This window comes from Prionailurus bengalensis, chromosome X (assembly GCF_016509475.1).
Source record: "Prionailurus bengalensis isolate Pbe53 chromosome X, Fcat_Pben_1.1_paternal_pri, whole genome shotgun sequence".
Classification (NCBI taxonomy): Eukaryota; Metazoa; Chordata; class Mammalia; order Carnivora; family Felidae; genus Prionailurus; species Prionailurus bengalensis.
This window is the reverse complement of record NC_057361.1, coordinates 73,948,405-73,962,441: the sequence shown is the minus strand read 5'-3', so window position 1 is coordinate 73,962,441 and position 14,037 is coordinate 73,948,405. Positions and strand designations below refer to the sequence as shown.

General features: G+C 36.9%; 1 protein-coding gene across 1 annotated transcript in view; it reads right to left on the bottom strand.

The window, feature by feature from the left end:
* KLHL4 (kelch like family member 4) overlaps positions 1-14,037 on the bottom strand; it is a 321,514-nt gene that overhangs the window by 120,529 nt on the left and 186,948 nt on the right.

The following is a 14,037-nucleotide window of genomic DNA, read 5'->3' as shown; positions in this document are numbered from 1 at the left end:
GTCTGTCCTTGACCTTTTCTTGTTCTTTCATTTGGGAGATTTCCTCCATCTTGGCATTTTTTCTAGGTCTCTGTCTTCTTTTGTGTGTTAGAAAACCCTGTTATTCTTCCTGCTCCTGAGACTGATGGCTTTATGAAAAAGTCATATAGTGCCCACGGCGTGGTGCCTCAGGGTGTGTCTTTGGTTTGTGCTGCATGCACTCTGCTGTTGTATTTTGGTTACTCTATGAGTCAGGTCAGTTGTCTGCAGAGGCAATTCTTGCCTGCAGTTGGAAGTGTGGTGAGTTTTAACTCAGTGTGCATTTGTCTGTTTCTTAAGTGAGACTTGATACTACTTTCACTAGAACTGGAAACTTGGAGAATTCTATGTTCAGTAAACGTGGTGCTTGCGGGAGTTTGTGCTGATATTCTGGGGGATACGCCCACTGCAATAGTCCTTAGGCACACTTTCTTGAGAGAAACAGTATCAGAAAAGTGCAAGGGGAAGATATTTAGTGTTAAGCAGTTTAGGCAGCCAGTGTTAGAGCTGTGCTGTTTACTGAGGTTGGTTTTATTGAATGGAAAGTGAGTGAAATGGTGACAGCCAGCTCCTTTGTCCCTAGAGAAGGGTGTTTGTTTGCTGTTATCAGGGAAGCATTCCTACAAGATCAAATAATTTCCCTTTGTACATCCATGGAATTTTTCAGATTACTATTGTCATGTCATCTATCCCAGGTTTTTTGTCTGCCTAGAGAAGAACAGTGCACTTTGGGCTCTATCACAGCTAAGACTTTTGACTTTAAAACTCCAAAGTTTAGGGACACACTGTGGTAGGGGCTTGTGCTGGTCTTCTGTGGGACAGTCTTGCTGTTCTTGGACAGGTGCACCTTTGATGGAGAAGGGAAGTAGTGCCAGAGCATAGGGGCATGGGATTTGAGTAAAACAGGCTAAAGAGTCAGTTTCCAGTTTAAATGTATTCAGCAGCTATCTCTGTGCCTATGCTGAGGGCAGGTTATGGATACGGTGCCTTCCAGCTTTTGTCTCCAGAGAAGTGTCTATATGAATGCCGCCTCCCACAGATGTGCTCCAAGAAGAATGAAGTCTCTTCCTGTGTGCCTTAGGTGATCTTCAGATTTTGCTGTCTGCACAGGGGTTACTTATTTACCTCCTGTCTAGGACTAGGTCAGTGCCCTCAGGTCTCCATCTGAGCCAAGGCTGCCGACCTCTAAAACTCTGGTCTTTGCACCTCATTGGTTACAAAAACTCATGAAAAACAGCCCCTCTAATTTTCCCAGGCAATGGATTTGGGTAAGTGCTCTCTTTGTGCATATCCCTGTTTGATCCACTCTCTCTTGCCTTTCTCCATGACCAGGGCTCCCTCTTGTCTGCAGCACCACAATCCATTTCTGTTTCAAACCACATCTCTATACTTCCTACCTTCCATAATGTGGCCTCTTCTCTCCCTCTATTTGTGCAGTTTATTCTTTCAGTTCTCATATTGATTTCTTGTATATCCAGAATGATTTGACAGTTGTCTAGTCATGTTTGAGGGATGAAATAAGCCTAGGATCCTCCTACTATGCCACCACCTTAGTTTTCCTTATGAGTTCTTTATATATTTTGGCTATTAACTTCTTATCAAATAAATGACTTGCAGGTATTTTCTCCCATTCCATAGCTTGTCTTTTTATTTTGTTGATTTTTTTTGCTGTTTCCTGTACCCTTTTAAATTTAAATAAAGGCTTTCTTTTAAACAAGTGGACACTACATTAATAGTGGTACTACATGAGTCTTGATTAAGAACACAACTGAGATTATCTTGATGATGTGACTACAGAAAACTATCTTAGAAAAATCCCATAAAAGTATACATATTCATATCTCTGTAAATTGGTTGTCAATTCATCACAACTAAATAACTTCAGTGAGAAACCTACATAAAATAATTGTATTTTAATAGCAGCACAATGTTAAATGTATATTAATATAGGTTCCTAATTGTTAAAATTTGGTGATAATTTCTTTTTTATGTTTATTTAATTATTTTGAGAGAGACAGGGGGTGAACAAGAGTGGGGAAGGGGCAGAGACAGAGGAAGAGAGAGACAATCCCAAGCGGGCTCTGCACTGTCAGTGCACAGACTGACATGGGACTTGAACCCACACACCATGAGATCATAACCTGAGCTGAAACCAAGATTTAGACACTCAATTGACTGAGCCACCCAGGTGTCCCTAAAATTTGGCAATAACTTCTAAATTTGTTCTTGATAAAATTTCTCTCCTGTCTTTTTGGTTATTTCCAAATATACCCCATCTCAGGTTTAAATCAAATTGAATTAAAATACTCTCTCATTTGCTAAAGTGTATTTCTAGAATAGTAACACATTCTGGTAATTTAAGTAGAGGATAGAATATGATAAAATTTTAGAATTTATTTTAGTGAGGATGTGGAGAAAAAGTAACCCTAATGCACTACTGTTGGGAAAGTAAATTGGTACAGCCACTGTGGATAATGGTACAGAGGTTTCTAAAAAAATTATAAATGGAAATACCACATAATACAATATTTCCACTGCTGGTATTTACCCAAATAAAATGAAAACACTAACTAAAAAATATATATGTAACCTCTGTTTACTGTAGCATTATTTACAATAACCAAGATATTGAGGCAACATAAATGCCCATTGATAGATGAATGGACAAAGAAATGTGATTTATATAAATAAATGAGAAAAAAATAGCACATTTTCATTATATACGTATATAATGAAATATTACACAACCATAACAATGGATGAGGTCTTGATATGTGTAACAACATGGATGGAACAAAAGGTCATTATGCTAAGTTAAATAAGTGAGAAAGGTAAATTACTTATTATTTCACTACTATATGGAATCTCAATAAATAAATAAATAAACAAACAGATTCAGACCTATAAATATAGAGAACAAACTGATGGTTTCTGAAAAGAAGAGGGGTGAGGGGATTGGCAAAATGGGTTTAGGTGAATAGAAGATTCAGGTTTCCAGTTGTGGAATAAATAAGACATAAGAATAAAAGTCACAGCATATTTAACATAATCAATGATATTGTAATACCATTGTATGGTGACTGAAGGTAGCTACCCTTCTCATGAGCATAGCATAATATTTACATTTGTCAAATCACTATGTTGTACAACTAAAACTAATATTACACTGTGTGTCAACTATTCCTAAATAAAAAACTTAAAAACAAAATGAAAAAACCCATAAAAATTCAATTTTGATACATCCTTGCTTTATTTTCATTATGGTAAAAATTAACCTAACAACATATGGAATATAGGATCAGAGACCTGTAAATAAACTTGATCTTAACTGAAACCAGTAGAAGAGATGCCAGGTCTATTTATGGCTTAACAGAGGACAATGACTGTGTTGAAAAAGAGGAAGCAATCTCCAAAAATAAATGTGGAGATTAGTGAGATGAATAAGGGGAGAATATTTGGGCCATGGGGTGTTTTTTCTAGTACTCCTCAAATTACACTGCCTACATAAGGGGCCACCATGAGGAGTCCAGAGACAAGACTGAAGAACTACTGTCACTGGGTTTGAAAGCAAATATTGGTGGGCAACACTGCCCTTAGGTATCTGGACTTTACCTTAACATAAGTATTTCCCCAGTATGGAGAAAAATCTAGCTTTTATGAAACTACTAAACACCTAATTATTGACCAAAGGAATAAACATGCCACACACACACACACACACACACACACACACTTTCTATGAATAAGTAGCTAGCATATGAGAACTAAGGGTACAGGTTTTTTATATTATTATTATTACTAAAAGTACAGTTTTGGTAAGCAAGTTTTTCTAATTTAGTTACAAAATACTAACATAATCTATGGCTTACTGGTTATGCTATTATTACAACATTTATTACACTTCATCTTACTTTACAGTTATTGTTATACATACGTTATGCTCTCTGCTATAATGTAAGCAACAGTTGATTTACAGATCATCCTCTCTATCAAGGTACGTTGGATATATTATGCTTTATAAATATATATTGAATGTATTAATTAAGTAGTAGTTTTAAGGGAATTTTTACCTTTACATAATTTTTGTTTTCCAGATATGAAAGGGATTTACAGTAGTATGCTTTTTTGACTTTCATTTACTGTTTTGGATCAGTGTAAAAAGCTTGCAGTCAGAATTACTTTAGCTTAACAGTAAGGAACACATCTTGACATACAAAACTGAATCTAAAAGGAGTGTAAAATAAAACACCTCTAAAAAATGAGCAAGAGACAGCTAGTAGGAAGGTGCAAGACTCAAAGTATCTTAGCTAAGGTCAACATAACAGAATTTTCATGGTTGTTTGTTGTAGAAAACATTCCTTCAATGCTTCATTAAGTGCTTCTGGAACAAAGGTTGGCAAACTATGCCCTGTGAGCCAAATTCAGCCAGCCATCTGTTTTGTATAGTTAGTGAGCTAGAAATGGATTTTACACTTTAAAATAATTAACAAAATCAAAAGGACACAGGAAAATTATATGTAATTTCACGATGTCCATAAATATGGTTTCATCGGAATACTGTAACATTCATTTATATGGTATTTATGGCTGCTTTCACACTAAAGTCAGTTGAGTAGTTACAATAGAGACTGGATGGATTGAAAAGCCCAAAATATTTGCTGCCACTGTTGTACTTATTTTATATTTAGTTAGTTTGATTTTACAACAACCCAAATAGCACAATCATGTATTAAAATGGACCATTAAATTTCTTATTCCATCCACTGCTTGGATGACTAGAAAATGTTACCTGCTAAACTTTACCATTCTAGATATCCAGTTCAGCAAATGTGGAAAAGATGTTTGTTATTGACTCAATTATAAAGACACGTGAAAATCTTCTCAAATGAGAAATGAAATGAAGACCTTGGTAAAATAACAATGGCTTATACTTACTATAAAATAAGTAACTGAATGATTAAGCAATGACTATATAATTAGGAGGCAGTTTTTATCACATACAAGAAACTATAGTATGCTCAACAATCTGCATATGATAAATGAGTTATGATGCAAATTGTTCAAATTGTAAAATGATAATGTTAATATTTACTTAACACTTATATGTGAGGCACTGTTCCAATAAATTTATATTTATTGCTTCAGTTAATCTTCCACACAACCATATGAGATAGGTGCACATGGTTTTCTCATTTTAAAAATGAGAGTAAATGAGGCACAAAGAGATTGAATAATTCACTTGAAGTCATAAGATAAATAGGCAGAAAAATTTGTCTTTTAATTCTGATACTCTGACTCCAGAGTGTACCCTCTCATGCCTTTTTATACAGGGTGTGGTAGAAAAATGCCCCAGGACACAAACACACAACTTAGGTTGGGTGTGGAGCCATAAATAGCTTTTAATTTTCCAGAAAACAATGGGCATTATAGAACCGGTTTGCATGATTGGAAGACAAATTCTATTGCTCGTGTCAACTATTTTTTTCTTCAGTATATTAACAATTTCATCACTGTGCTTTTTAATTTCCATTAGTTTTGTAAAGCAAATCATTTCTAATATTTTGAGCAAATTGAGTACAAACTGAGGTAGACTGCAAAAATAATGATTCTTTTAGGGAGAAGAAACCCTAGACTACAAAATCACACTTTGCTGCCCATAACAATTACCAATTATTCTCTTTTTGCAGTCGGCAGCATAAGGCAGTTCAAGAGATAGGAGGAAAACTGTTTTGAATTCGGCAAAGCAGCAAGAGAGTCTTGTTATGCACAAGGTTAAGTCTGAGGCTTTCCGTGATACCTGTTTAAAATTCACAGCCATTGACTGACTAAACAATACTGACAAATTCCCATTGCTGCTTTTCAGTCACAGCTCAATCTAAAAATCAACCATGTATATTTTTATAACTACATTATTTTGGATGTTTTGTAGAGAGGTGGCAAATTATGAAAAAATAATAAAAATAGGGTATTTAGTATTGTTGAAGCCCCCCCCCAAAAATCATTGAGTATGAATATCAGATACATCAATAAAAAAAATAGATAAAGAAATTACCATGAACATGATGTTTTAGCAAAAGACCTAAAACTACTTTCCAAATGTGCAGGTGACATAAAAGGAACTGGAGACTTTGGGGAAAAATAGAAGCACATATTTAAAGAAAAACAATTACAAAAATTTAAATTGAGAAAAAAATAGTTTTGTCTCTCTTAATGCCCTCCATTAAATTCAGCAGATAGATAATGATGAGAAGGCCTCAGGAGAAGACAATTCCAGAGAAACCAGCATGAAAACAGTTTAACCCAAAAATCACTCAAGGTCTTAACATTACTAAGAACATATATATGTTATTACATGATACATGCATGTGCATATAAGTTATATATACATATATATATACACATTATATATGAAAAAAATAATATGTATGTTCTTGGTTATTTTTGAGTTTGCTAATCTCATTAAAATTATAAATTCTTGTATCTACTCTGCAGAACTTCTCTTCTAAAACTTTAATGTATATTTTAGCCATAATTATTTGAAAAATATGAAAATAAAATGAAAGATTTCCTGTGGTTTGTTTTATTTTAGTATTTAAAGTATCTATGCACTTTAATAAAATCTGAGAAAGTCAAAGTTTTGGGCAATAGTGTTCAGTAAAAAAAAATTCAAATAAAAGGTTAAGTGCAGCCTTGGGATCTGTGGTTTTGTATTTTTTCTTTCCAAGTTTTCTTGCACAAATCCTTAAAATTTAAGAAGAGAAAGGGAAAGGAATGAGAGTGAAGGATATAGAATTAAGTGAAGCTCATAGTCAAAAACATATGAATAGTATACTGTGGCAGAATTTCAGGCTTTACCTTATATTTCATCATGGAGCTTCAGCAGTCTACCACAAAATAAACCTCTTCCTTAAAGAAATGCAATAAAGTGAGTTCATATTTTGACTTCCCAAAGGTTATCAGTATGAATATACTAAATAAATACCTCTAAAAATCGCTCTCTTTTAATTAGGTATACTTATTATAGTAATAGTACTCCAAAAAGTTGATTTACTCTTTTTTCAAGGCCATTTATGTCACCTTAACTAAATCTTCTACTTTGCCAATTAATTTACCATACCTAGAAAAAAATATTGAAATATAGTAGTTTCCAGAAATAAATATCAATAATCGTCATACTTTATATCCAGTTATATAGGTATGATAGATTGTTCCCCACACAACTCCGTATGCAACTCCCATCCACACAGAAATTCTTACTCCTGTTCATCCTCTCCTAGGAAAAGAAAAGAATCAAAATAGTAAAGAAAAAGAACAACTAGAAAAGGGAGGAAGAAAATCTCAAACATTGGAAAATCACAGAAGTTTAGATGTCTATACCTAGTATAGAATGGGAATCTGTAGTAAGACTCTCTTTTATTTCCAACATTATTTGGAGCTACATACAGGACCATAACTTTCCAGCACGCCAGACTCACCTAGTTAAATGGGTGCCTCAAAAAGCATTTTTAAACAAAATTATCAAATAACTGATCTGAAGTAGTCTCCTATTTAATTCTTAGAATACCTGACATTAATTGTAAGATACATATCAGAATAAAGTTCCCCACAGCCTCCCTGTTCTGTTCATTTGTTTTTTGTTTTCATTAAGTAAAAAGAATGAGATTAGTTAATGAAGTAAAATCTGAAAGGCATACATAATATTGAAGCTAGTTAAGTTTTATTTAAGTATTTTATCAGTAATACAAATTATGTTTAATTAATTATACCCTGAGAAGAGGGCTTGGTTTTTAAAAGCTTAATTTTTTCTAGGAAGTGTGTGTGAATGTGTGTGTGTGTGTGTGTGTGTGTGTGTGTGTAGGTTGAATACTATTATGGGAACTTTAAGATGAAGGTCATAGAGTCATTCCTGTAATTTCTACTTAACGTTGAAAATCATGTGAATTATAAAAATAAAATCATCTGTAAAAATATTCTTTAGAATTAAAATTAATATTATAAATAAAATCATCTGGTGTTTTATTATATTGTCTCAATGTAGTCAAAAGGATTTGTTATTGAAAGTCAAATTGCATCAAGTCAGTGATATTTTGGTTCCCTCATACTAACTAAAGCAAACAGACTGGGAAAATATCTAGATATCTGTAAGTTACTCTAATGGCTCTTATTGATGTGAGCACTGTTCTTATAAATTCCAGAGCCATTCTTCTTTTAAAGATGATGGAAGTAGGAAAGGGAAAATATAGTATTATATAGCAGAAATTATAGCAGAAATACTGACGTCTATGTATTTTATTTCTTTTTATCACAGACAAGCATCAAAGCAAGCCTTCTGGGAAATACCATTGTAACATAGTATTAGCAAGTGGAGTGATTCACATAGTTTTCAACATAAAGGTATTTTAAAAATAAAATAAATAACAGCCTTAAATTCAATAAATAGTGTTTTATGTCATTATGTATAGCATTATCACTACTATTTATAAAGCATTTAATGTGTTCTGTGCTTTAGAAGCCTTCAGGGTATTTTACTGATGGTATTGCATGCATCAGTAAAAATTAAGGAAACACATAAAAATACTAAAGGGAGAAGTAAGGGGACCCTGGGCTTTCCTTGTCCCTCAAACACAGTTGTATTGAGGTCGGATCATTCGAACAACCAGTAAATAGATCTGCAGACTGGTAGAAGAATCTTCATATTTAGAGGAAGACAGATTGGCAGGTGTAAGGTGTGTGGAAGTGAATGGTGGGGGGAGGAATAGCAGTGCCTTTGAGGGGAGTGAAATGTCCATGGGGAGGCAAAAGGAAGAGAAAGAAAGAGGGTTTGAGGAAGTGAGGCTTCGAGTTAGGAAAACCTCTCTAGATCACGAACTGGGGAGTGAGAATACTGAGTGTCCCAGTTCTTTTTTGCAAACAGCATTTGGAACTCAAACTCTGAGGTTTTAGAAATTTGTGACTTTCTCTGGATTGCAGCTGTGATGCGTGCTTCTGGGGAGAGGGAAGGTGGCCATGGAGTGCACAGGATGGTGTACAGATCTCCAGGTTGCACTGGGAGAAAACATTCCCTTTCCTGGAATATTTTTGGAAGAGGGTTTATTGCCTCCTCAAAGACAAAAGACCCAGCAGGTGCCAGCAAAGAACTTTCATCAGCGGGTGGAGAGGCACTACTACAGAGAAGGGGAGCAGATCCATGCAGTGCTAGATCCTTTAAGACTTTAGGTTTTGAATCCCAAACACGTGGCAAAGAAAAAAAATGTAGGAGAGTTATGTGTGTATATTATTTAAGAGAGTGTATTGTAAGCCCTGGGAAAGTTAATGGGGTAATTGCTGAAACATCAGTGGTTTTCTGGTCTCAAGGCTGTCAAACACAATAGTATTATGAGAACAGAGCCACATGATCCTTCAGGAGCCAGTTAGGGAACAGACCCACTTTAATTGCCTGGCAGTCCTTGAAACTGCACATTTCCCCTGAATGCTTTCATGTAAACACCAGATGTGTGTTTGGTCTATGTCTGGAGGCTCTTTGTGTTTTCCTCCCATGCTTTGACATTATTGGATGTTTATACCTGGTGAACATGAAATAAAGACTATGTACAGTTTTCTGTTGCTGCTGTTTTGCTGGCAGAGGGAGCCCTGCAAGTCTTCTCAGTCTAAGTGTCAATGCATGGCTACTGTTATAGCACAGGGCAAACTGACTGCCCTCACTATTCTGTGAGGGTTGCCTGAATAGCACAGATTGTGGACCCCTGGTCTGGGGACAACGTGTTGGGGTGGCACCATTTCCCCCACAACACCAACACAGTGGGGATTCAGAAAGCAACACAGGACCCTAGTGGAGGCAGGACCTGCCTACACCCCTACCAGTGCCTGACAACTGCTTATTAACTTGGCAAGAATGACTCAGAGCCAATGCAGCTGGCCTCTCCTCCAGAAGACCAGCAAAGTCAGCATGCACCACGCACCAAGTGCATTGAAAATTGTGCCTCAAAACAGCACTGACAGTTTTTTGTTTCTTCCTTCTATTTTTTTTTCTTATGGAATCAGGCTCCAAGTTTCTTGTTTGTTTTTTACATTTCCTTTTTTCTTATTTTTTTGGATCAAGCAATTTTTTTATTATTTTCTTTTTCCTTCTTTTTTTCTTTTCTTCCCCTTAAAAAAAACTTTTCTTTCCTTTGTTTTTTTTATTGGAATCAATTTTATAGTTTTTGATTCTCTGTTGTTTTGTTGTTGTTGTTCCCTTTACTCTTCTTTTGGGATCAGGCTCCCCCTTCATTTTTTTTCCAGAGTTACCTTAACAAACTAAAACACACTTAGTTAAAAGTCCAAACACTCCACCAATGCAAGCATAGAGAAGCTCTTCAGGGGAATGACCACTGGGAAAGAGCAACCAAAACACAACAGCAGAGTGAATACAGCTTACACCAGACACACTTCCTGGAGTGCCAGGCCCTGGACAGTGTATAAAACCTTTTTAATATAGTAGTACTCTCAGGTGCAAGACACATAACAAGCTTTTAAAACACACAAAAGACAGAAACAGTCAAAATGAAAACATAGAGAAATTCTCCCTAAAGAAAAGATCAAAGAGAAATCACAGCCAAGGATTTATTCAAATCAATATATACAACAATACAAACAATATATATGACGAAGAAATTCAAGAAGCAGTCATAAGACTACTAGTTTGTGAGCACTCAAATATATAAATTGATTAGTCACAAACATAAAAATTCAATAATAATAATAGTATCATAAAATAGGAATATTTAATACCCCCCTTAACAGCAATGGACAGATCACTAAGAAGAAAATCAACAAGGAAACAATGGCTTTGAATGACACACTGGACCAAATGGACTTAACAAATCTATCCAGAACACTTTATCCAAAAGCAGCAGAATACACATTCTTCTTGAGTGCAGATGAACATTCTCCAGAATAGATCACACACTGGGTCACAAATCAGCCCTCAACACACAAATATATTGAGATCATACCACACATATTTTTAAATCACAACACTATGAAACTTGAAATCAACAAGAAAAAAATTTGGAAAGCCCTCAAATACGTGAAGGGTAAAACATCCTACAAAAGAATGAATAGGTTAACCAGGAAATTAAAGAAGAAATTTTTAAAAAATACATGAAATAAAATGAAAATGAAAACACAACAGTCCAAACCCTTTGGGACAAAGGAAAGGCAGTGATAAGAGGAAAATAATTTGCAATTCAGGCTTATCTCAAGAAGCAAGGAAGGACTCAAATGTACAATGTAACCTTAAACCTAAAGGAGATAGAAAACAAGCAGCAGATGAAACCTATGCAATTCTTTAAAAAGTCCTCTCTAGGATGCTGGGATCACCACGTGTCTTGCTGATCACTTAGATTCCACCTACACCTGCCTAAATAACCCAGAAAACCACCAGAAGACTAGCAGAACGGAGTCTCTGGAGCCAACCACAGATGAGAGGCCCACGGAAGAGGGTAGGAAGGGCGGAGAGGCGGTGCACACTCCACGGACTGGCGGGAGGGAGCTGGGATGGAGGGGCGGCCCACCAGCCAAGCAGAGCCCCCGAGTCTGGCTTGCAAAAGCAGAGGGGCCGGACAGAGTGTGTTCCCACAGCAAGAGAGACTTGACATCTGGAAGGTTATAAGCTAACAGCTCTGCTCTGAGAATGGGAGGGCTGGAGGACAACGGGAAGGAGAGTTGTTGAACCCCAGACAACAGAGCTCAGCTTGGCAGGGAACAAAGGTGCTCGCCAGCACCATCTCCCTTGCCCATCCCCCAGCCAAAATCCCAAAGGGAACCAGTTCCTGCCAGGGAACTTGCTTGCACAGCACAATCACCCAAAACTGTGCTTCTGCGGTTCCATCACATTGGCGGGTCTGACTCCCTCCTGGTGCCGCAGGGCCTCTCCCAAAGCGGATCTCTGAAGGAAAAGCAAGCTGAGCCTGCCCCTCCTGCCCCTGTGCACCCTGCCGATCCACCCCAGCGAATACTCAAGATCCCCAGCACCACAAGCCTGGCAGTGTGCAAGTAGGCCAGATGGGCCATGTCACCCCACAGTGAATCCCGCCCCTAGGACAGGGGAAGAGAAGGCACACACCAGTCTGACTGTGGCCCCAGTGGTGGGCTGGAGGCAGACATCAGGTCTGACTGCGGCTGAGCCCACCAACTCCGGTTATACACCACAGCACAGGGGAAGTGCCCTGCAGTCCCGCACCACTCCAGGGACTAACCAAAATGATGCCATGGAAGAATTCCCCTCAGAAAATGTCCAGGAAATAACAACAGCTAACGAACTGATCAAAAATGATTTAAACAATATAACAGAAAGAGAATTTAGAATAATAGTCATAAAATTAATCGCTGGGCTTGAAAACAGTATAAAGGACAGCAGAGAATCTCTTGCTACAGAGATCAAGGGACTAAGGAACAGCAGGAGGAGCTAAAAATGCTATCCATGAGCTACAAAATAAAATGGAGACAAGCACAGCTGGGACTGAAGAGGCAGAGGAGAGAATAGGTGAACTAGAAGATAAAATTATGGAAAAAGAAGAAGCTGAGAAAAAGAGAGATAAAAAAATCCAGGAGTATGAGGGGAAAATTAGAGAACTAAGTGATGCACTAAAGAGAAATAATATATGCATAATTGCGATTCCAGAGGAGGAAGAGAGAGGGAAAGGTGCTGAAGGGGTACTTGAAGAAATCATAGCTGAGAACTTCCCGGATCTGGAGAAGGAAAAAGGCATTGAAATCCAAGAGGCACAGAGAACTCCCTTCAGATGTAACTTGAATCGATCTTCTGCATGACATATAGTGAAACTGGCAAAATACAAGGATAAAGAGAAAATTCTGAAAGCAATTAGAGATAAACGTGCTCTAACATATAAAGGGAGACTGATAAGACTCATGACTGATCTCTCTACTGAAACTTGGCAGGCCAGAAAGGAATGGCAGGAGATCTTCAATGTGTTGAACAGAAAAAATATGCAGCCGAGAATCCTTTATCCAGCAAGTCTGTCATTTAGAATAGAAGGAGAGATAAAGGTCTTCCCAAACAAACAAAAACTGAAGGAATTCGTCACCACTAAACCAGCCCTACAAGAGATCCTAAGGGGGATCCTGTGAGACAAAGTACCAGAGACATCGCTACAAGCATGAAACCTACGGACATCACAATGACTCTAAACCCATATATTTCTATAATAACACTGAATGTAAATGGACTAAATGCACCAACCAAAAGACATAGGGTATCAGTATGGATAAAAAACAAGACCCATCTATTTGCTGTCTACAAGAGACTCATTTTAGACCTGAGGACACCTTTAGATTGAGATTGAGGGGATGGAGAACTATTTATCATGCTACTGGAAGCCAAAAGAAAGCTGGAGTAGCCATACTTATATCAGACAAACTAGACTTTAAATTAAAGGCTGTAACAAGAGATGAAGAAGGGCATTATATAATAACCACAGGGTCTATCCATCAGGAAGAGCTAACAATTATAAATGTTCTATGCGTCGAATACCGGAGCCCCCAAATATATAAAACAATTACTCATAAACATAAGCAACCTTATTGATAAGAATGTGGTAATTGCAGGGGACTTTAACACCCCACTTACAGAAATGGATAGATCATCTAGACACATGGTCAATAAAGAAACAAGGGCCCTGAATGATACATTGGATCAGATGGACTTGACAGATATATTTAGAACTCTGCATCCCAAAGCAACAGAATATACTTTCTTCTCGAGTGCACATGGAACATTCTCCAAGATAGATCATACACTGGGTCACAAAACAGCCCTTCATAAGTATACAAGAATTGAGATCATACCATGCATACTTTCAGACCACAATGCTATGAAGCTTGAAATCAACCACAGGAAAAAGTCTGGAAAACCTCCAAAAGCATGGAGGTTAAAGAACACCCTACTGAAGAATGAACGGGTCAACCAGACAATTAGAGAAGAAATTTAAAAAATATATGGAAACAAATGAAAATGAA